Here is a 23,508-nt window from a genome sequence, read left to right as displayed (position 1 = left end):
AGGTCCCACTGTTTCCACAGAGAAAACCCACAATCACACACCTGGTACACTCACGCTTCCACTCCCTTCCCTAGTAAGATTATAAATTTGAAGCGGTACTCACCTGCTTTCAAGCAGCTGTTGAGCAGAAAAGCCCAAGGACTCCCTTTACTACCCTTATGCCTTCCGGGCTGGGTCCGTGGATGTTTTCCTTGGACAAAGAAGGTCCATGCCGGCTGGGTTTGGATCCGTGGGCCCGGTCCGGTGGCAGGGTTGGCTGGAAAACCTTCATGGTCGCCAATTGTTGAAAGGCTGGAAAATGCCTTTCTTCTGAGGGCTCGATTTTCCTGCTGGGAGGGCTCCGGTGCAAGGATACAGACAACTGCTTGGAAGCTGGTTCTTTTTATTTTTCAGGACGGCAAGAGATAGAAAGAAGTCTGCATTCCTGGGGCTAGCCATCTTTGTATAATAAATCCCTGATTTTTATACCTTTTCTCCTTTTGTGTGTGTGTGCTTGTGTTTGTATTTCTTAATGTTTTAAATCCTGTCAGGCGTTGTCTTCATTTCCGCCAGAGGGTAAACTCTGCGGGGTGGTTTGATTGGATTATCAGTTTCATCCTAATGTTTTCTTATATTTGTTTGGTGGCAATCTCCTGTCTGTCTCCTTTGCAATATATTTTGTGTCTATTTGTTTTGCTGATTTGGCATGACCTGTTGTTTGTAAGGGATTTCTTTTTCTTGTTTCCCTAGCTTTCTTAATTACTTGGCTTTTGTCTAGGGGGCTTCTTTCAATACCTTTTATTAAATCTCTTTTCCTATGCAAGTTTGTTTTATGGCTGGCCTGATGTTCCCTTTGGGCTTTTCCTGCTTGGGTGTCACCACTGTCCTCATGAAGTTACCTTTCCACAGCACTCATCAAGTCTGACCCAAATTGTTTTAAGGCCTATTTCAGAGTAGTTTAGGTTTGTTGTCCTGATTAGTTTTGCATGTTCAGCAGATTCAATTCCAAGCCATTTAATTATTAAATCTATCTCCTCACTTTATGACAAATCTAAGCCTCTGATGGCATTTTGGAAGGAAGAGCACCAGGCTCTATAGCTTTCAGGACTATCATTAAACCTTTCAAGTCCTTGTTTGACTAGCTCCCTTGGAACTTGGAACTTGGAAAGATCTATGGTGGCTTGATTAGCCGATTATGCATTGCTATGGTGAAAAGATGTTGTGTAGTCATACCTTTTAGGAATCTCTGGTTTCAGCTAGTCCGTTCTATGCTGTTCTGGCATAAAGGCTGATCCTGTAGGATAATTTGTAGATTCAAGTACCTTTGGTGTTGGGGTGGGGGGTCTGTTGTTAGCCTGTAGTGGTGCTGAGTAGTATTTTTGACTTGTTTCTTGTAGGTTGTCTTTTCCATCGAGGTGAGCATTGCTGCTTGGCCTGGAATGCCGATAAACGTACTCTGAAGTGCATTGCAGAAGATCTTGGGGTTCAGCTTCTGGCTCAAGCACATTGCTGCGTTTACTGCATTTGTCGTCAGAATATACAGCTCTCACTAAGGCTTTGACTTCAGCTGTGGCAGTTGCAACTTCCTTCTTGATGGTGATCCACTCTAGGCTCACTTCTAACAGGGCTTTCTGCATTTCCAGGGATGCTTCTTGCTGCATTCTTTCAGCTTCTTTCTGTACTCTTTCAGTCTCTAACCATGCTCTCTCTGTTTTCATTTCCATTTCTTGTTCAGCAAAGGTTGCTTGCTGCTTCAACCTTTGCACCGGCAATGGCAAGTGCATTACTCGCTGATGACTATTTGGAAGAATTAGACTTGAGACCTTGTCTTGTATTAAGATGCCTGGCTCTGTGACAGGGTATCTTCTGGAGGTGCTTGTCTGTCTAGAGCAGGTGTCAGCAACCCACAGCTCCAGAGCTGCATGTGGCTTTTTCATTCCCCTGCTGTGGCTCTGTCAGCTGAATCCATCACTGGCTGGCCCCATCCCTCACTTTCCCCTCCCAGTAACTCCTCACCTGGCCTGAGAAGGTAAGGGTGACAGCAGGGGATGGAGACTCGCTCCATATTCCAAGTGGGAGCGAAGTGCCCCTTGCCTCATCTCATGGGCAGTTCTTCTGGCCCTTATTGGTGCTGCATGCACCTCGGTTGCTTGGGGAGATGCATAACTTGCTCTCCGCCCTGAGACACTGGCCTGGCCCAGCTGTGGCCAACGCCACTGCTCTCATCACCTCCATAGCCTACCTGCTGTTCTCGCAACTTGCGCAGCAGTTAAATTTAATGCACTTCACAAGGGGGGAGATGGCATCCCCTCCTCCTCCTGGAACAATTACGACACAGAGCATCAGCCACAGCCGGGCTGGGCCATTCTCAGGGTGGAGACCAAGTTGTGTGTCTCCCCAAGCAACCAAGGTCTGTGCAGCATCAAGGGCTGGAAGAAGTACCTGCAAGATGAGGCAAGTGGTGCTTTGCTCCCGCTTTGAAGCATGGAGTTTGTCTCCATCCCCCACCATTTCCCCTGCCTTCTCAGACCAGGTGAGGAGTGACTGGGAGGGGAAGGTGAGGGGTGGAGCCAACCAGTGGTGGGTTCAGCCAACAGAGAGCCAAAGCAGGGGGGCAAAAAACCCACCCACCCCACCTGTTTTGGGAAATGGTTCAAGAGAAAACACACACACACAGGAGAGAGGAAGAGGGAGAGAGATATGAAAGAGAGAGAGGGAGAGAAAGAGGGAGAGATATGAGAGACAAAGAAAAAAAGATGAGACAGAGAGATGAGAGAGACCGAGGGAGATGATAGAAAGATAGCGAGACAGAGGGGAGACAGAAAGAGAGGAAGAGATGAGAGAGAGAGAAAAGAGACAGAGATGAGAGAGAGAAACGAGACAGAGAGACAGAAAATACAGAGAGAAAGAAATAGAGGAAGAAAGAGAGAGATGAGAGACAAAGAGAGAGGGAGAAAGAGCAGAGTGAAAGATGACAGAGGGAGAGAGAGGGGGAGAAAGTCACAGAGAGACACACAGAGAAAGAGACAGACAGAGAGAGAGAGAGATACCTGTTTTCCACAGAAAACACTGGGAGCCACAAAACCTGGGTAGGGGTGGCTGGGATGTGTGTAATGTGACAGGGTGGAAGTGAGTGACGTTGAGTTGGCCACACAGGTTTTGTGGCTCCTGGTGTTTTCTTTTCTGTGGGAAACAGGTCCAAATGGCTCTTTGAGTGTTTAAGACTGCAGACCCATGATCTAGAGGCTGCTGTATGGCCATATGCAGGTAGCTGCGCTGGCAGACCAGCAGGTCTCTATATAGTTGTTACCCTGGATCCCACTAGCTAGGTAGCTGCTATTTTACTATTCTGTCCTCACCACACGTTAGTCTGTGTGCAGCTCGACTAAACTCACCAATCCTCCAATAAAACAGACGGTGTGCGTAGATCTGAATGCTTTATTGAAAAAACAGGATATGGTGAAATTGGAGAAAATCGAGATACATACAATGATAACTAAATACAAGATACACAGTTACTGCTGAACATAATAAAAAATACAAACAATTTAAATCTCACCAGCGATACTCTGTGTGGGGATGTGGGTTTGTCCTTGGATGACCATATGCTACAGATTAAGATGGTTTCTTCTTTGTGCTTCCACCTTCTCTAAATGCTTAAGAAAATGGGGTCTGACTTCCCAGCATGCACTTGGTTTGAGAGTGCGGGCTGATGAGTTAAATGGATTGGGTCAGCTTCAAAACAATATAATTGGCATTTTGTCTCTCTGGCCACTAGATGGGATAGAGCCCAATAACAGTATATAACAGTTATATGCTGGGGCATGACAGTTGTAGTTTTGTTCTCCCAATGTATCTCACATTTAAAAAAAAATTTTTTTTAGAGAATGGAAGAAAAATGCTATGGGTATATGAAACTGGAAATTATACTACTCTTCCATGCTTCTGAAAAAGGGAGTCTTTTTTAAAAGCTGCAAATACAGAAAAGGGATAATAAAGGATTATAATGATTGGAAGATATCACTCTATGAATGCCTCTAGTTGGAAAATGAAGCATGACAATTCCATGCCTAACATCTAGCATGGAGCAAATTTAAGATGCTTCTTAGACAAGATATTTGTTGCAGTATTTTTATCTTCAGGACGATGAGGACTTGAGACATGCTTCATTTGTAATATTTTAACCATTACCTCTATAATTTTTCCCATAGAAAATATACTGAGGAGAAGATGAAACAGTTTCACCAAGTCTCTTATTAATGCCAAGATCTCTCTAAAAAATATTTTTTTTCAAACCATAATAATATTTTACAAGAAAGATCTGGAAATGTTGGTTGGATACTTCTGTACTGATTATAAAAATCAGCATCCAAGGCAGAGGTGGTATTCAGTAGGTTCTGACCAGTTCTGGAGAACCGGTAGCAGAAATTTTGAGTAATTCTGAAAACCAGCAAATACCACCTCTGCCTGGAGATTTTACAGTATCCTTCCCCTGCCATGCCCACCGAGCCACGCCCATAGAACCAGTAATAAAAAAAATTGAATTCCACCACTGATCCAAGGCATGAGATACTTGACGGTACCATGAGAGATGCTGGGGAGATTAGTGAGGAACCATACAAACTGATACACTTTACCATTTTAATTTTGAAGGAAACAATAAATTTACAACTAAAACTCAATTTTTACAGAACTGTTCAAAATCAAGCTGATTGAAATTTTGAATTAATTTTTTTGCTTATTTAAATAAAAAAATATCTGTTAAGTCTGACTTGCTGTTTTGTTTCCCAAAGCTGACTCGAAATGAAAATGTTAACAAATCCTTGGAAGATCAAATTATGATTATTTCATGGTCTTGACTATTTTGAATTTCAGTTCCTAAAAGACAGGAAGTAATATATCAAATTTCAGACAGTAACTTGAACAGTTGGTTTATTGTTGAAAAAGGAGCGAGAGAAATAGAGAGATTTTTGGGATGGAGGGAGGGAGAAAGAGAGATGATGATGATGATGATGATGATGATGATGGTGATCTTGTTCATTTGTACACTTGTTTGTTCTGTTTATTATTCATTAATTATTTGCAAGAATAAAATTACCACTATAATTATATCATTATAATGTAATTGTGGCTGCATTAATTGAGCAATTATATAACGCCAAAGTTCATTATTAATACAGAGTACATAAAATAGAAGCTTGTCTTCACTGAGGAAGGAAAGGATGTTGTTGAAGTGCTGCCATTTCAATCAAAATGCTAAATCATCCAAAATTAGGCAAGTCTTTAAAACCATACTATTCATGAAATAGCATGGAATCACTGAAAGAAATTTACTTCCTGGGCAAATGGTTCTTTAAAAGCAGAAGAGAAGAGGAGGAGAATTAACTACGGTTCATTAAAATAAGGTGTGATGAAATTTCTAAATTATTTTATCTGTTCTGCTCTAAAGAGATTTGTTCTATTTCATATTATATCTTCTATCAGATCTCAGTATTCCTGGCAGAATCTGACTTTAACATTACTGCCTGCAATTCCAACCTAAACCCAAAAGGGTCCCAAGGAAGTCATTAATCAGCATGATGGTGAGATAACTGCAATTCTGGAAGTAACCTGGTTAGTAATGCACAGCACTTCTATGAAAAGGAAAGAAACACACTTAGCTAATTTGCTAGATATAATAAAGTATATAAAACTGTCACAGCAGAGAACAACAGAAATACTTTCAGCACCCAACTGATAAAATGTATACCAAGATATGCTTAAGAAACAATTTTATCCAATGCATGAAATCAATATGCATAGCTGAAATTTTGAAATCTAGTAAATAAATGGGACTAAAACAAATAAAAAAATGAAAAAGGTTAAATCAACCCATGCAAAACTAGAATGGTTTTGTAGGTCACATTGTCTTTAGAATGTTGGTGGTAGACTGCACAAATAAGGCCCGATACACCCCAACTCTTAATAAGTCTAACAAAGATAGTGATGGACAAATTAATAATTGGATTCCACTTTCACAGAAGACATTTTAGTCACACTGGTGATCTGATGGAGTTACAAATACCGCATTTTTCGGTGTATAAGACACAGTTCCCCCTCAAAAAAGTGGGTGGAAATGTCTGGGCATCTTATACAGCTAATGGTGCTGAAGCCCCGGCCACCCACCAGCCCCCACGCTTTGGCCTCTGCCTCCCAGCAATTTGCCTCCTTCCCTGCAGCAAACAGCAGGGTCAGCTTCAGCACAGCCTGATTTAGCATAAGCAGCTAATTGTCGGTTGGACCTGCCTCCCAGAATACTGACGATCAGCTGTTCCAGTCTGCAGGGATCGCCATTGCTTATCACCACCTCCATGTGTATTTTCAGCTTCCTTGCACCCCATTTTCAGCCTCTGTGCACGAATTGAGATGGAGCTGATCAGATGGCTGATATGACTGTGTTATTGCTGCCATAGAGGGGGGAGGGCAGGAGAGATTTCTTATGAGTTTGGATTATATGGTGGATTTTTTAATGTTGTAAGCCATCCAGACTCACCAGTGTGAGAGTTGGGCAGCTATACAAATCAAATCAAATCAAATATAAAATAAAATAACCACATTATTTTTTATTTTTCTGCCTTGAAAGATTTCAGTTTGTTTTTCTATTGAATTATACAGCTTATATGTTGTATTAAAGATGGAAAAAAATTCTGAAGTTATTTATGTTAGATTTTGTAGCAGAAATTCAGATCTAGAAAGCACACACTGATGACTGATTCAGCAGGATTCATTAACTTCTTTATATACATAATGAGTATAATGTACAATATCAATAGTAGATTCTTCAATGTGGTAAAGGTTACAAGCAAAACATAAGCAGAAGAGAGAATAGCAGAGAACAGTTTGTTTTGAGGCAGAGCTTAATACAGAGCCACAACTAGGCTTCTTCCAGTTTCAGTTTCCAAACAGTCCTCATTGGCTGACTTAGTTGCTATGCCTATTCATTAGCTGACCTTGTTACTATGCCTCTGCCAGTTCATGAATATTCTGACACCCCTCTCTCCATGACTGGAAGAGACATAAATCCAATTAACTTAATATTCTTCAGATACCTGTATCTGAAGACCCACATTCACAGTTCCCTTCAAATACCTGAGAATCCTTTTTTCTGTGATACAGCCTTTGCAATGAAACAAAGTTCATCCACAAAGCTAATAATTGGCAATACTCACCTTTAACTTTCCAGAGTATATGCAACCATCAGCCTTGAACCCAAAACCTTTCAATGCTTTATCTAAACATATATTCCAATTCCTGGCTGTTTCAGCCCATAAATAGCCTTGTTCAATTTATACACCGTGTTAAGGCTTTTTACTTTGTTGCCCTGGTGCTTGAACCCATGTACATTTCTTCCTCTAATTCTGCATTGAGAAATGCAGTAGTTATGTCAAAATGCCAAATTTTATGGCCATGTGCTGGTACCAATGCTAGCGCCAGCCTGATGCTTTCACTCTTTACAGTTAGTGTGAATATCTCATCATAGTGCACATTTTTCAACTGTGAAAACCCTTGTGCCACTAACCTTGCTTTATATTGGACCTCATTATTGGGCAATACTTTCTTCTTGTATACCCACTTGCATCCTACAGCTTTGTTACCCTGTGGCAAAGTCATAGATGTGAACACTTCATGCTCTCCCATGGATTTCATTTCCTTGACCATGGCTTCTTTCCACTTTACTTGTTCAATTTTAGGTAATGCCAATACTTCACCTCTATAACTGTCTGGTTTGGTTCTGCAGTCCAACAAGACAGACACAGACTTCAGAGAGTAATTAGGACTGCAGAAAAAAACAATTACTACCAACCTGCCTTCAGTCAAGGACCTGTATACTGCACGAGTCAAAAAGAGGGCTGTGAAAATATTTACAGACACCTCACATCCTGGACATAAACTGTTTCAACTCCTACGCTCAAAACAACGCTATAGAGCACTGCACACCAGAACAACTAGACACAAGGAAATTTTTTTCCCAAATGCCATCACTCTGCTAAACAAATAATTCTCTCAACACTGTCCAACTATTTACAAAGTCTGCACAACTATTATTATTAATCTTATCACTCCTTATCACCCATCCCATCCCACTTGTGACTGTATGACTGTAACTTTGTCGCTTGTATACTTATAATTTATATTGACTGTTTCCTAGTATGATTTGATTGCTTACTGTACCCTATGACTATTATTAAGTGTTTGTTCTGACCCAAACCTTGTTCCAAGGAAACAAATACGAAAAAGAGGTAACAGAAAAGCCTTTTAATGATTCTTTATGAATTCCGTTCCTTCCTGGTTAAAAGGCTGTTTCAAACTAACTGTCTCTGATAAGAATGAGCCTTGCCAAGGTTGTGCAAGGCTGCCAAGAACACTAGATAAAGTTACTAAGAAATAATTCAAACACAAAGAGACTCCAAACACCAACTAAGATATTCCTAATGTCCACAAGGCTTGAGAGAAAAAACTTCTTTGCATCCTGCAAAGAACTCCGGTTTCTCAGCTGGCTTTTATCTCTTGAGGAAAGGGCCATAATCTTGCATCCTTACTCCCGAGTCGCCCATGCTACTGCAGCTGCTCTTTACTTCAAGCAGTCCTGTGTGTATGCGCACAGGTTCCTCGGGGACCTCTTCATCATTGCTGCCAGCCTCCACAATCTCCGAAAGCAGCATTCCACTCCCTGATGGTCCCGGCCCCATCTCTGCATCACACACAGGCCCCTCATCTGAATCTTTGCTCTCTGAGACCTCAGCCATCCGCACCTGCTGCTGGTGAACCACAACAGTGTTGTACCTTATGATTCTTGACTCTTGACAAATGTATCTTTTATATACACTGAGAGCATTTGCACCAAGACAAATTCCTTGTGTGTCCAATCACACTTGGCCAATATAGAATTCTATTCTATTCTACTTCCTTGGCTCATACCATACATTACACACTTTAATTTCACTAGCAGAATATCTATCAGGTGGAATCCCTTTGTTCCATCACTCTGATCTGCATGGCATTGACTGCTCCTGTGCTTTAATCTTCTCTTGCTTCATATCTTTTTCAGCTTCTCTTCCCTGAATGCTGACACCACCACTGAGTTACTGTCTCTAAATGAGTTACCATCGCTAAGTGGATCACTGTCACTAAGTGAATCATTTGCATCAATTCTGTTCCAATTTTGCTCTGCAAAGTTAGCAGACCTTGAAATCTTTTTCTAGCAGACCTATTCTCTTGTTCCTATCACTAAAGGAATAGCTCTCTGAGCCTGGTTCATAGCCCACAGTTTCGTTGTACTTGTACAATGACAATAAACTTCTTCTTATCTTATCTTATCATATCATAAACCTGAGCTTTCTAGCCTTTGGTTGTTCCTTTCTTCTAATTGCTTTTGGAATATGCACCCACGCATTGCTTCCAAACACCCTTAAATGTGCCAGAGATAGTTTTCTCCCATATAGCACTGCATATGGAATATCATTAATGGAGGAACTCCACAACCTATTAATTAAATAATTAGCAGTCAATATGGCTTCACCCCAATATAACCTGTGCAGACCAGAATCCTCTAGCAGTGACTCCTTCATGATTTGTAAGACTCCATTCTGCCTCTCAGCAACACCATTCTCAGCTGCTGTGTACGGATTTGTGTGTCTGTGCTTTATTCCTAACTGTCCCAACTACTGTTGAAAACTTTTGACATGAATTCTTAACCTCTGTCAGTTTGCAGCTGACATTATCTGTTGTTTATACCTTTTTTCTGAAGCAGTGGAAAAAGAGCATATAAAGCACTTTTCATATAAAGCATATGAAGCACAATTTATATTCAGTATAGGTCAACAAGTCATATTCAGCAAAGGTCCCAGCTTCCCTGTCCTTTGCTTAGCCTTGCTTAACATAACATTGTGTAACCCACGAGATTGCTGAACTAAGGAACTTGAACTAACCACGATACTGTAAACAAGGGTGAATATGGAAAATAGCTGATGATGTAAGATAACCGGAAAATTAAATATATACTTGTTATTTCCTCTCTATACTTCCTTCATATGTATGTAATTTTGTCCTTATTTGGTAAATGCAGTGTGAATAACGTCCAAGTCCTTGCTGATGTCGTATTGGGTATAAAAGTATTGTCTCCGGAAAGGCTGGTGTTATGTCCCTGGAACTTGCCAAAGTTCCCACCCAGGTCCGTTCATGCTGCGGGGGCGTTTGCTGCCCCTCATTGGCTGGCCTCCCTCGACAGCCGGCTATAAAAGCCAGCTGCAGGGTTCGGCCAGCCGCTGTTCGCTGTGAGCCTGCTCCAGGCAGAGCTAACACGTTCAGTCCTTTATTACTTTAATAAAGTCTTGTTGCATCCATGCCCTGGTCTAGCCTCTCATTGCTCAATCTACAACACTGGCGACGAAGGTGGGATAGCTACCAGAGGCAATCCGCAACAGCTGAAATCACTCAATTGCTGAGCCGCAGCCGCGCCGCCGGAGAGCTCGGTCAGCAAAAGCGAAAGGGAGAGCGTCTGTAGCCGCTCAGTTAGCAAGCTACAGGGAAAGTGAAGCGCTGCGAGCCGCAGCCGCTCAGCTCAAAAAGAGCGCGGAATTCAAACGGCTGTCGTTTGAATTCAAGTCGGAATACAGCGCGGTGCTGCCATTCCGGGAGTCTCTGACGCCAGCACAGGGCGCGAGATTCAAATCACTGTCAGCTGCGATCAGCCACTACCGCCTACGCTCTCCAGGAGCGCGAAATTCAAATAACGCTGCCAACGACCGTTGCAGCCTGAGCCATAGCGTAACCCAGAGAGAACAGAGAGATTCTGTGTAACCTCTCAAGAGCTGAAGTCACTAGCCTGACAAGAGCACGAAGGGCCATTTGTCGTCCCAGAGAGATCTCACAGCAGCGTAACCTGCCGAAGTTCTCAACATGAATTCCAACCCAGCCTTCCCACCGTTCAAGCCTGATGAAGAAAAGTGGGAATCATACAAAAATCGTTTTAACCACTACATCGATGCCATTGGTCTGGCTGATGCTGGGGAGCACAGAAAGAAGTCATTCTTCCTCAGTTATTGCGGAGCCATCGTTTTTGATACCGCCACAGCACTCGTTGCTCCACGTGAGTTAAAGAATGTCCCCTGGGCAGAATTGCTGGAGATCCTCACCAATCATTACTCCCCCAGGCCCTCACAGATCGCGAGGTGTTTCACCTTCCGGATGAGGAAGCAAGCGGAAAAGGAAACCGTCAACCAGTATATGGCCGCCTTGAGGACTGCAGCTCTCCACTGCGGGTTCGGGAACTATTTAGATGACATGCTCCTCGACCAGCTCGTCTGCGGGGTCAAAGACCTTCACCTCCAAAGGCGACTACTTGCCAGGAAGGATCTCAACCTCTCCCAGGCCATCGAGGAAGCCTTGGCTGCAGAACTGGCAACCCAGTCAGCCACCGAAATTCAAGGTCCCATTCCCAAACAAAGCTGTGCCACCATTCACTCAGAAGAGGTGGTCAACGAAGATGATCCCAACGATCAAACAGACATCCACTGCCTCGCTCATGCCAAACAACCACAGGCAGGAACCAGGCAAGAAAGCATCAGTGCACCCAAACACATCATCCTGTGCCTATCCTGTGGCGGACCTCACTCGAGAGCTTCGTGCAAATTCAAGGGTGCCATCTGCAACAATTGCCACAAAAAAGGCCACATCGCCAGAGTCTGCCAGGCCGCGCACAACTCAGCACAAAAGGTTCCTTCCTTTTCCCATTCTGGACCCCAAAGGCAAGTACTAAATTGTCACACTTGCTACCATGCTAACCACACCTGTCATTCTATTAGTAAAATCACACTCTCCATTTTATTAGAAGGTAAACCTTGTCGTATGGAGGTTGACACGGGGTCAGCGCTCTCAATCATCTCTTGGAGCACTCTCAAGAAAATCCAGCCCAGACTATCCAGAAACCAGCTCCAGAAGTGCCAGATCACCTTGAGGGACTATCAGGGAAAGGACATTCCAGTACTCGGCAAAGGCAAGTTCCTTGTTAATTTTAAAGCTTTCAAAGGCCACCTGCCTCTAGTGGTAGTTAACGGCAACCTCCCTAGTCTCTTGGGGCTTGATTGGTTCCCCTACCTCGGCCTAGGGTTAACAGGAGTCCATGCTGTCTCAGCTTCTGACACTGACTCCTTATTCACTGACTACTCAGACGTATTCAGCGATGAGTTGGGGTGTTATAATGGTACCCCCATCTCATTTCCAGTTGACCCCCAAGCGGTTCCAGTCCGGCTGAAACCTCGTAGAGTCCCATTCGCCATTCGCCCTAAACTGGACGCAGAGCTGGATAAATTATTAAAGCAAGGGGTCATTGAGCCGACAGACTTCGCCAAATGGGAGACGCCAATCGTCACACCCCTTAAAAAGGATGGCAGTCTGAGAATTTGTTCGGATTACAAAACAACAATTAACCGCTTTCTACAAGTTAGCGCTTACCCAGTCCCGGTCATTCAACATTTATTGCATACCTTTGAGCCTGGCAACATTTTTGCCAAATTGGACATGTCACAAGCGTATCAACAGTTCCCTGTTGACAACCAAACAGCCGAACTGCAAACTATTGTGACCCACAGGGGTGCCTTCCGGTGCAGGCATCTCCAGTTTGGCGTAAGTGTTGCCCCGGGCATCTTCCAATCCCTCATGGAGCGTATACTTCAGGGCCTTCCAGGCGTAGTGCCCTACTTCGACGACATATTGGTCTCGGCCAGGGACAGGCCCCAACTCTTCCAGAGAGTCAGAGCAGTGTTAGACAGGTTCAGACAGCATGGCCTCAAATTAAAAAGGGAGAAATGTGCCATTGCCACTAGACAGGTGGACTTTCTGGGCTATAGAATTGACGCCTCAGGCATTCACCCCCTAGAATCCAAGGTCAAGGCAATCCATGAGGCACCCACACCAACCACTAAAGCCGAGCTACAAGCCTTTTTGGGATTATTGAACTTTTATGCGTCATTCCTACCTCACAAAGCATCAGTAGCAGAGCCTTTACACAGGCTCTTAGACAAAAAATCACCTTGGCACTGGGGACACAAGGAAGACACCGCTTTTCGCGCAGTCAAATCACTGCTCACATCAGACGCGGTCCTTATTCAATTTGACCCACACCTCCCATTGGTACTAGCAGCGGATGCATCCCCTTTTGGGATTGGAGCCGTATTAAGCCATAGACTACCCAACGGCTCCGAGGCACCAATCGCTTTCTTTTCCAGAACGCTCTCAGCAACAGAGCGTAACTATAGTCAAATCGACAAGGAGGCTTTAGCCGCAGTGGCAGCGGTAAAGAAATTTCATGAATTCCTTTTTGGCCACAACTTCGAACTAATCACGGATCACAAGCCTCTCCTGGGTCTTCTATCTGGAGACAAGCAGACTCCCCAAGTGTTGTCTCCCAGAATGACGAGGTGGACCTTGTTCCTGGCGGCTTACTCGTACAAGCTCATCCACCGCCCAGGAAAAACGTTAAGCCACGCAGACGCCCTCAGCCGCTGCCCCCTGCCAGCTCCAGCTGAGGACCCGGCCCCGGTCCATGCCATCTTCGATGTCACCGAGCTCGACCTTCCTGTCACCGCCCTCGACATCGCCACCAAATCCAAGACGGACAAAACAATCGCCCAGGTACTGGACTGGGTGAGGAGGGGGTGGCCGGGCTCTAACCTCGCAGCCGAATTCACACCTTTTAAGACCCATCAACAGGAACTATCTAGCTTACAGGGCTGCCTGTTGTGGGGCACCCGAGTGGTCATTCCGGCCTCGCTTCGCACACCAGTCTTAGAGGCACTACACGAGGGCCACCCGGGCATCGTCCGGATGAAGGCGTTGGCTCAGAGTTACGTCTGGTGGCCTGGCTTGGACAACGACATCGTCAAGTGGGTAAGCTCTTGCCAACCCTGTCAGGAATCCAGACCATCCCCTCCAGTCACCACCCCCACAAAGTGGGAGAGCGCCAACGCGCCTTGGTCAAGGCTACACATTGACTTAGCGGGACCAATACACGGCAAAACCTTCTTGGTGGTCGTAGTTTCATACTCTAAATGGATCGATGTGGCCCAACTATCCACGACCACCACGCAAGCGGTTACCAAGGCCCTGACCCGCCTATTCGTAACACACGGGCTACCAGATACCATAGTTTCGGATAATGGCCCCCAGTTTGCCTCAACAGAATTTAGCCGCTTTGCCACCAATCTTGGCATCCGACACATCTTCACGGCCCCCTTTCATCCTGCCAGCAACGGACTGGCAGAGAGAGCCGTTAGATCCACAAAAGAAGCGTTAGCCAGATTCAGCAAAGAAGATTGGCATCACAGACTCTCCCGCTTCTTGCTAAGCCAACACTCAACCCCTTACATGGTCACCAACAAATCCCCAGCTGAACTTCTGATGGGTAGACGCCTAAGAACTGTGTTGGATAGGCTCCACCCTCACTATTGCCCTGACACCCCTCTCGCTTCAATGACGGGGGTCAGAGATTTTGTCTTGCAGGAACATGTCTTTGCAAGGAACTATGCCGGAGACCCACTTTGGATTCCAGGGGTGATAGTAGCCATCACCGGCCCCAGGTCGTACCGAGTCCAGCTGGAAGACGGCCGCATCTGGAGAAGGCACCTGGACCAGCTAAGGAAGCGACAGGGTACCTTCGCCAGTGCCGGATCGTGGGTTCAGGTCGGCCCCCAGGTGCCTCACCAAACTCTCATCGAAGACCATGCCAGAGGCTCTTCGCCACCATCACCCAAGCCAAGGGAGCAGGCAGTAGACCGGGACTGCCCGATGGGTCCTCCACCTGAACCAGCAGATGGGGCCACGACATCGCCGGCCAGAAGCACTGCACGGTACCAGCGCAGACCTCAGAGCGAGGCTGCACCCCATCACCAACCCTACCGGTTTCCTCGAACTCTGAGACACTTGGTAACTCACGGAGTTACGACGCTCGGGCGCCAGCACAGACCGCCCGCTTATTTAAATGACTATGCGTGTTCGCATCTGGGGGGAAGGGGTGTTATGTCCCTGGAACTTGCCAAAGTTCCCACCCAGGTCCGTTCATGCTGCGGGGGCGTTTGCTGCCCCTCATTGGCTGGCCTCCCTCGACAGCCGGCTATAAAAGCCAACTGCAGGGTTCGGCCAGCCGCTGTTCGCTGTGAGCCTGCTCCAGGCAGAGCTAACACGTTCAGTCCTTTATTACTTTAATAAAGTCTTGTTGCATCCATGCCCTGGTCTAGCCTCTCATTGCTCAATCTACAACAGCTGGGGGTTCAGAATCTGCCATGTTAATGCTCTGAACACTTTGCACAAATAAAACCTGTATTCTCCCACCTTTCGTGATCTTGTGTCCTGATTTTGGAACTAAGATTTGCCACAACATTTATATGAAGCTTACCCAATTGCTTACATTTCTGTAGCACCTCTATTTTACTCTTTAGTAAATAGCAGAACCCAAACCTGCTATACTCACCTACAATGACCAGTGCGTACTTTGTTCCTTCCAAACTGGCTTGCATTGGCCCAACCAAATCTGCATGTACCAGTTCTAGAGCTTGTGTTGTCTGCCTTTTGCTACTCTTGCTTACTGGGAATGCTTTGGACTTTGATGATTTACATACTGCACAATCCAAATATACCTTACATCCTTTTAAATTCAACCCTTCTGCAAATTGTTCCATCTTTTGAACAACTTTGAAGCTGGCATGGCCAAGCTTTCTGTGCAAGGGATGAACACATGAATCACGCTGTACCAGATTTCCAAATGTCTGTGCACACCGAACATTTTGTTCCTGCAACACATAAAGGTTATCTTGCTTTATGCCCTTTGCACATACTTTGCCATTTCTCTTTACGATTTACCAATGTGCTCTCAAATCCTTGCTCGTCTAGAGACACTCAGCAAATTATGTTCCATTTCAGGCGCACACAAAACATCATTGAACCTTGTTTTCAGATATGGAATTTGCACACTGCCTCTTCCAATGACTTTAGCCTTTTTGCCATTTGCCAAGGCTACTGCATCTCCAGCAGCTGCATCATCTTGTAAAACAATTTAGAATTATTAACAATTGTTTGACTAGCCCCACTGTCAATCAACCATTGCAACTATTACAATTGCTCGCTTTTGCCACAGCAATTTCTCCATCTGATTTTCTTCCGTGCAAACTGTGCTGTTTTGCAAATAATTTTTTCCTTGCAAAAAGTTTTTCTTTTGAAATGGTCCCTTTTTAGGTGTGTCTTTTCTCCACAGATAAAGCACTGCTTCTATTGCTGGGCTGTAATCTGATGTCTCCTGCTGCTTTTCTCTTCTCTGCAGACAGCGTTGTTCTTATCTCTCTGTTCCTTGTGTCCCCACCTCATGAATTTCTCCTCCTGCTTGTTTTGTTCAGCAATTAAACAAGCTTTAAGGGCTTCCAAATGCAACTCCTGCTCTGGTTTGCACTCAAATGCTGCAGAAACAATGTCCCACGAGTCATCTAAACTGTTTAAAACCAGCAGCACTTTCTGAGATTCATGGATCTGCATTCCACACTGTTCTAACTCCACAAACAAAGTTTGAATGTTTACAAGATGATGCTCAACGGATTTTCTTGGTTGCAGACTGGCTCCGTATAACTTTCTTGATAATTGCATATCCCTCCCTCCCTCCTTCCATGTATCTATCTATCCATATGTCTCATTCACTTTCTCTTCCCTTCTTTCCTTCCTTCCCTTTCTTTCTTTCCCTTCCTTCCACCCCCCCTTTCTTTGTCTATCCCTTTTCTTCCTTTCTCTTCCTTTCTCTTTTCCTTTTCCTTTCTTTCCCTTTTTTCTTTCTTGTCTCTTCCTTCTCTTTCTTTCTCTCCCTCCCTCTTTCTCCCTCTCTTTCTCTCTCTCTTTTTCTCTCTTTCCCTCTCTCTCTATCCCTTCCTTAACCCAGGGTCACCAGCCTTTTTTACCTTAGGGACCACCAGCTCATACTTTTAAATCCCGGGAACCACTAATTTGAATTTTGACTGACTGTGGCGCAGGTAATTTTGGCCGGGCTCTCAAGAGATGAGTGACTCTGCCTGCTTCTCTCTGCTAACAGGCAGCCAAGATACCTGCAAAATTGTCTCTAAGTATCAACAGTGAGGTGTCACATAAAATGGTTCATTCTGTATTGTTGAATTTCTACTGCTTATTGCCTCAAGTATTAAATACTGTCACCTTGATCGTTTTGCTTTTCACGATTATCAGAAGCCACTCTGCAACTAGTATAATAAAACAGAGCTATTTTGCCATTATATTTCAATTTCTCCTTCTCTCAACAACCTCGCTACCCTAACTATCAGCCTGCAATGGGCTGGTAACATAAAATAAAAGAAGCCTTGCCAAAAGGCTCAGATTTTGTGGCAGGGACCCACACCACAAATACATGAAACTCTCGATTCCTCCACCATCCATGGGAGAAAAAAAACATGGCAATACAAGGAACCAGGAACCTCCACTTCAAACAAAGGAGTGGCCAGCCGGATGCGGTTTTATACCCGGTGCCCCAAAGGACTCCAGAAGCCAGGCTCGGGCACTCCTGATAGACACATAATGGGGGGCAGGGGTGCGTCCTCAGGCAGGACTGCAAACAGGACACCCGGGAGCCGGCAGGGTTTAAGAGACGGGGCAAAAGCAGCAGCGGCAGCAGAGGGAGGGTTTCCTTCCTCCTTGTGGAAGCCCCTTCAGGCGCCGCCTCTTCCCTTCCAGCGCTGCCTCCAGTGCCAATTGGAAGTTCAGCGCGTCTGGATGGAGTGCTTCTCTGGCTTCCATGCTTTGGTGACAGGTGCAAGCAAGGGTAAGGTCCTCGGGGCTGCGCCGCGGGAGCAATGCTGCCGCTTTGGGGACAAGCCCCCCTGCCGCCCCCCATGTTAGCACGGTGCAACAAAGTTGTGCTCCCCTTTGCAGAGGAATTTGGCCAAGCTATCTGCAAAATCATCTCTCTTGAGGAGTGCTCGACAGTTTGCAAATATCTTGGCTGCCTCTTAGCAGAGAAAAGCAGCCGGAGTCACTCATCTCTTGAAAGCCCAGCCCAGCCAAAATTTCCTGCACCGCTCGTGCTTCAGCGCTTTGACTCCCAGGGACAGGAGTTCGACTAAGCGGCGGGGGCGCATTGGAGAAGCAGAGCAAGCAAAGCCAGAGGTTGGTAATTTTCACTACAAGAAGCCTCCAGACACCGCGTCTTTTTGCCACTTCTTTGCTGGCCGGAAACGAGCCGGGAGTGGCAGCTGAAGGATTCTCCTGCCAGCAAAGAGGTGCTGGTTGGAGGCTTCTTGGTGGTGGGATGGGGACATGGTGAGACTTGGAAGGCAGCTCCTGCGCCCTGCCTGTCCCTTTTTGGTCCCTCCCTCCGCATCGAAGTACCTTAAAGGGACGGGCTGGGACAGCTGCCTTCTGAGCAGCAGCCGAGCAAAGTGAAGGGAGGCAGAAAAGTTCCCCGAAGTCTTCTCCTTCTAGGGCATACGTGGACCAATGCATCTCATGGTGCCACAGGGACGCGCCCACACGCCGTCTCCTCACAGAAGGTCCTGGCCTCACGTGTGCACATGTGAGGCCGGGACCTTCAGTGAGGAGATGGTGCGTGGGCTACCGGCTCAGTTTGGACTGGCAAAGAAGCAGCAGCTGGGACTCACCGCCCTGTTCTTCACACCAGGGTGCACCTCATTGCCTACTGGGCCACAGTGGAGATGCGGGCTGGCTGGGAGCCCAGTGGCTCTCAGCCCTGGCCTGCCTTCCCTGATGCTATGCCCCACGGGTGATGCAGGCCTGGGCGGCATAGCATCGTGTTCCCTGGTCGCTCCAACCCCCTGCTAGCAGCCAAGGCCTAGCACCTGCAGAGAATCCAGGTGGGATGCAAGCAGTGATGGGTCAGCCCTAGCTCATCTTTCTCTCTGCCACCAACAAGCCAGGCAAGTGGGGTGGGGTGAGAAGCTTGCTAGGCCATGAGTGCTGCATGGAGCCACAGCACTGGTGGCTAAGCAAGCCATGCAAGGGAGGGGGGAAGCTTGCTAGGATGTGAGCGCTAAGGGTGGCGGCGGCATGGCGGTAGCAGCTTAGGCCAGCCTGGGAGTCATGACTCAGCCAGGCTTGTGGCGGCAAGGGCAAGGGCCGTGGCATGGCGGCGGTGGCCTAGGCCAGCCCAGGAATCGGGACTCAACTGGGGCTGGCGGCAGCAGCGGCATGTAGGCAACCAGGGCTTGCAGAGCCTCACTCACCTAGGGAGATCAGATGGTGTAAGGCTGGCTGGCTGGCTGCTGCTGCTGCTGGAAGTGGGCAGAAAAATATGGGAAGTGATGTAGCGCACATGCAGTATAGTGACTGGGTGGGGTGGGCAGGGGGAGAATGCCGTCAATGATTGTCACGCATGCATGCGATGTCATGCATGTGCTTGATGTCGTGCATACGGAATAAGGGACTGACTGGGCAAGAAACAAAGGAGTGGGTAGAGAGGAGGGGCCAGCCAGGGGCCCATTTTACTGGTTCTCCGAACTACCGGGAACCATAACAACTGGTTCTATAGAACCGGACTGAAGTGGTAGAATCCTACCCCTGTATGATACTATGTTCTAAATGGTCATAGCTAGCACATGAGAATGTTTGTCACATATCATTGGCCCTTTAAATAAATAATGTGGTCTTGATTGAATCTTTGCATGTATCTTATCAGGTAGATATACAGATTCTTACTGGGTAGCAACACAAACATCTTCTGGAGTAAACAGATGATTGGGCTGTTAAGAAAGTTTATAAATTTTATCTGGGTACATTTTATATTTTTTCACAAAATTTGGTACTCTAGCCATTACTCTTCATTGCCACTTTTATTATCTTTGCTTTCATAATGATACATTATTTAGGTTTCACAATAACAAAATACATACTTGCAATAGTTGTGTCAAGATAGAATAATAAACATGCTTGTTATAGAAAGAGAAAATATTTGCAGTCACATCATGCTGTAGCAGTGTAGCTCTATTGTACTGTTTTCAATTAAATATATGATCAATTTCATAAAAGCTTAGGGCTACCAGATAAAAATGCAGACATTCACTAGTCAACAGCAGAGAGTTTAATGTTTACTTATGTCTCTTCTCTGCCATCTCACTGTCATCTAGATCTGGTAGCCCTACTTGGATTTGACTGCTTCACAAAATTATTAAAAGGAATGTCATGGAAAATGCTATGTTATACATAAATGCTATCATATACACATGTTCATTTATAGCCAATGGAAATTAATTCAAGATAAGTATATACTAAAACATAGTTTTGATTTTTTAAAATTTTGGCTGAAAATACTTGGATGAATATTTGATCACTCACATATAACTCTTAACACACCTATCTAGCAAAGGGAATGAGCTAATTTATAAATTCAGTTCAACAAGTTCCTCATTAAGAACAAATTACTTGAGTTTGAAATCTGCTAATTTTCCAATCAGGGTAAGTGTTTGCACTTGTGATTTAGAAATAATTACCACAATGTATAACATCTTAACCTATGTAATGAGAGAATTCATTTCTGTGGGATGAGAAAAAAGCTGAACTAATCTGTGATGTCCTAACAATTTTTTACTAGCTAAACATTATGTCATTTGTATATCTGATCACTTTTACAGACAGTTCTAATTGTTTTTTTCAAGTTGGTTTGTGTTTTACTCTCCATACAGAATGTTATTTTATAGCAATAGCATTTAGTATATACCGTTTCATAGTGCTTTAATAATTAATAATTTAATAAATAATTTAATAATTTCATAGTGCTCTAAGCTGATTACACAGTCAGCATATCGTCCCCAACAATCTGGGTCCTCATCAGAGATAAACTGTATTATATTATCAACATAGCCGACACTATAAGTAGCTTTAGGCAACACAAAATGCCAAATCCAAAGTATACTATGGTTAAACATGATGCATGAACTCAGCTTCTGCGTAGTAATGTTTTATGGCTTTAACATATTATGAGCTCAATGTAGCCTAGCTATGGTTGAACAAACCATGGCTCAGAATCTTACTGCTTTGATCTGTATGTCAGCCTTCCCCAATTTGTGGCTTCCAGAGATGTAAGCCTACATAATCTCCAGCAACTAAGGTCCACTGCTAATTAGTCTAACACATTTAAGCAGGCACAAAATTAGGAACTACTGAAATGTAAAGATTGTAATATGTTTAACATTATCTCTATGTCATTTACGTATTCACAGAAAAGATGTTTAGAAGAAAAGATTTGTGAAATGAATTTTCTGCTGGTACGGGGTTACATTAATTTCTGTAAAACTGACTTTGGTAGGATTTTTACTGTTTTTAGTAGACTTTTTAATTTAGGCCACACTATTTTTTAAGAAAATGCTAATAATGATATGTATTTTGAGATGTAGTGCGAGAACTTGAAATAGACAACTTTAAAGACATTGCCACTTGAGTAAGAATGTCTGTTTGCTTCCACAGCTGTTGGCCCTGCTGCTTATAGGCATCCTGGAGGTATATCTGACCACAGTAGAAAAGAGCGTTGGTTCTTACCTGAAATGCATCTTCTAGTTCAGTGGTTCCCAACCTTTTTTTCGCCCCGCTTCCCTAAAGAAATTTCACTCGAACCTCGCACCCCCTGAAATTTAGACTTTAGGAACTACTGAATGTGTTAAATATATGGTAGGATTGAATCTTTTCAACTATGTATGTGATGGCCACTAAATAACGATACTTAACTCTAAAATGAAAACAAAGTTAACCCATTGCATAATAAATAAAAATGCCAACATATAGCCAATATCCTATTATTTACCTGGACTTTTTTCACACACCCTGGAATATCGTCTCGCACCCCCAGGGGGTGCGAGCACCCCAGGTTGGGAACCCCTGTTCTAGTTGTACGAGAGGAAAATCCAAAGCATGGGTAGTCTCTGCTTCCTTGCTTGAAGACTTGAGTCAATCAAAGCTTAATCCCATCTCCTTCTACTGAGCATGCCCAGTTTTTGATGAAGGTTACATGATTGACTTGGGAGATTTTCTTGGTGCTCTTCCTGGGCGTTCCTCAACTCAGGATCTGACATTCTTTAGGGTGGGTTTGGATACTCCTCCAGTATAACTAGAAAATGTGTTTCAGGTAAGAACCAGTGCTCTTTCTCAGTTGTACAGGTTGACGAATCCAAAGCATGGGACATACCCAAGTTGGCTGTCCTAAGGGTGGGTAGTAGTCTGGTCCTGAATCCCCCCATCTCCGTGTGCACTCTCTGCAGCACTCTTCTTCCAAAGGTTGCCTCCGCTGACGCAAAGGCATCCAGCTTATAGTGCCTGATGAACGGCGATGGTGATGATCACGTTGCTGCCCTGCAGATTTTTCGATAGAGGCCTGTGTTCCAAGCCGCTGTTGTGGCTGTACTCCTGGTTGAATGGGCTGTCACTCTACCAAGCAGTGGTAATGATTGGATCTCATAAGCCTTTGCAATGCATGCCCTAATCCACAACCTGTGGTCAATGGTAAAACCTTACGTCCCGAAGAATCAGGCTTGAATGATACAAACATTGATTCAGTTTTTCTAATAGAGCCTGTTTTCTTTATGTACATACATATTGCCTTTCTAACATCCAAAGAATGCCACTTCTTTTCTAACCCATGGACTGGTTTGGGGCAAAAGTCCTGCAGTACTACCTCCTGTGCTCTATGGAATGTGGAATTCACCTTCAGCATAAAGGTGGGATCTAGCCTCACTTTGTTTGGGTGGAATATGCAAAGATCCTCCCTTATGGATAGGGCTGCTAGTTCTGATATCTGTCTAGCTGATGTAATGGGCACTAGGAAAACCACCTTCAGGGTGAGCAAACATAAGCTAGCCAACCACAGTGACTTGAACGGCTCTATCATGAGTGTCCTCATCACTTTGGTCAGATTCCAGGTGGGATACCTGTGTATTACTAGCAGTTTTAAATTGGTTGTTCCTCTGATGAATGTATGCACCAGTGGATGCCGAACGAGGGACTCCAAGGTCCCACAACCCAAAACTGATGTTAATGCCGTCATCTGCCTACATAAAGTATTGGGGGACAGGCTCCTATCCAGACCCTCCTAGAGAAAGTCTAGTATCTGTGTCACTGACACCGTGATTAGTTCAAGCTGGGCTTTAACACACCAACTAGAGAATGCTCTCCAGGTGGCATCGTAAATTCTGTTGGTCGAAGGCCTCCTAGAGGCCTGTAGTGTCTGTATGACTTTAGTTGAACATTCTAGCTGACTCAGTGTGACCCTTTCAAGAGCCATACAGTCAGTTGGACCCATTGTGGCTCTGGATGCTGCACTGCCCCCAGGCTCAGGGATATCCTGAATGGCTACATGGACCTGTCTCCATAGTCTGGCTACTGATCGATCGACCTGATCTGCGTACCATGGCCATCTGGACAGTAGGGTGCTATGAGTAGAACCTCTGCCTCGTCCTCTATCACTCTTTTGATTACTCTCGGGATCAGTGGGAGGGGGGGGAATGTGTA

Source organism: Pseudonaja textilis, chromosome 8, assembly GCF_049901715.1.
Source record: "Pseudonaja textilis isolate UNSWEBS1 chromosome 8, rPseTex1.2, whole genome shotgun sequence".
Lineage (NCBI taxonomy): Eukaryota > Metazoa > Chordata > Lepidosauria > Squamata > Elapidae > Pseudonaja > Pseudonaja textilis.
Note: the sequence above shows the minus strand (reverse complement) of the source record.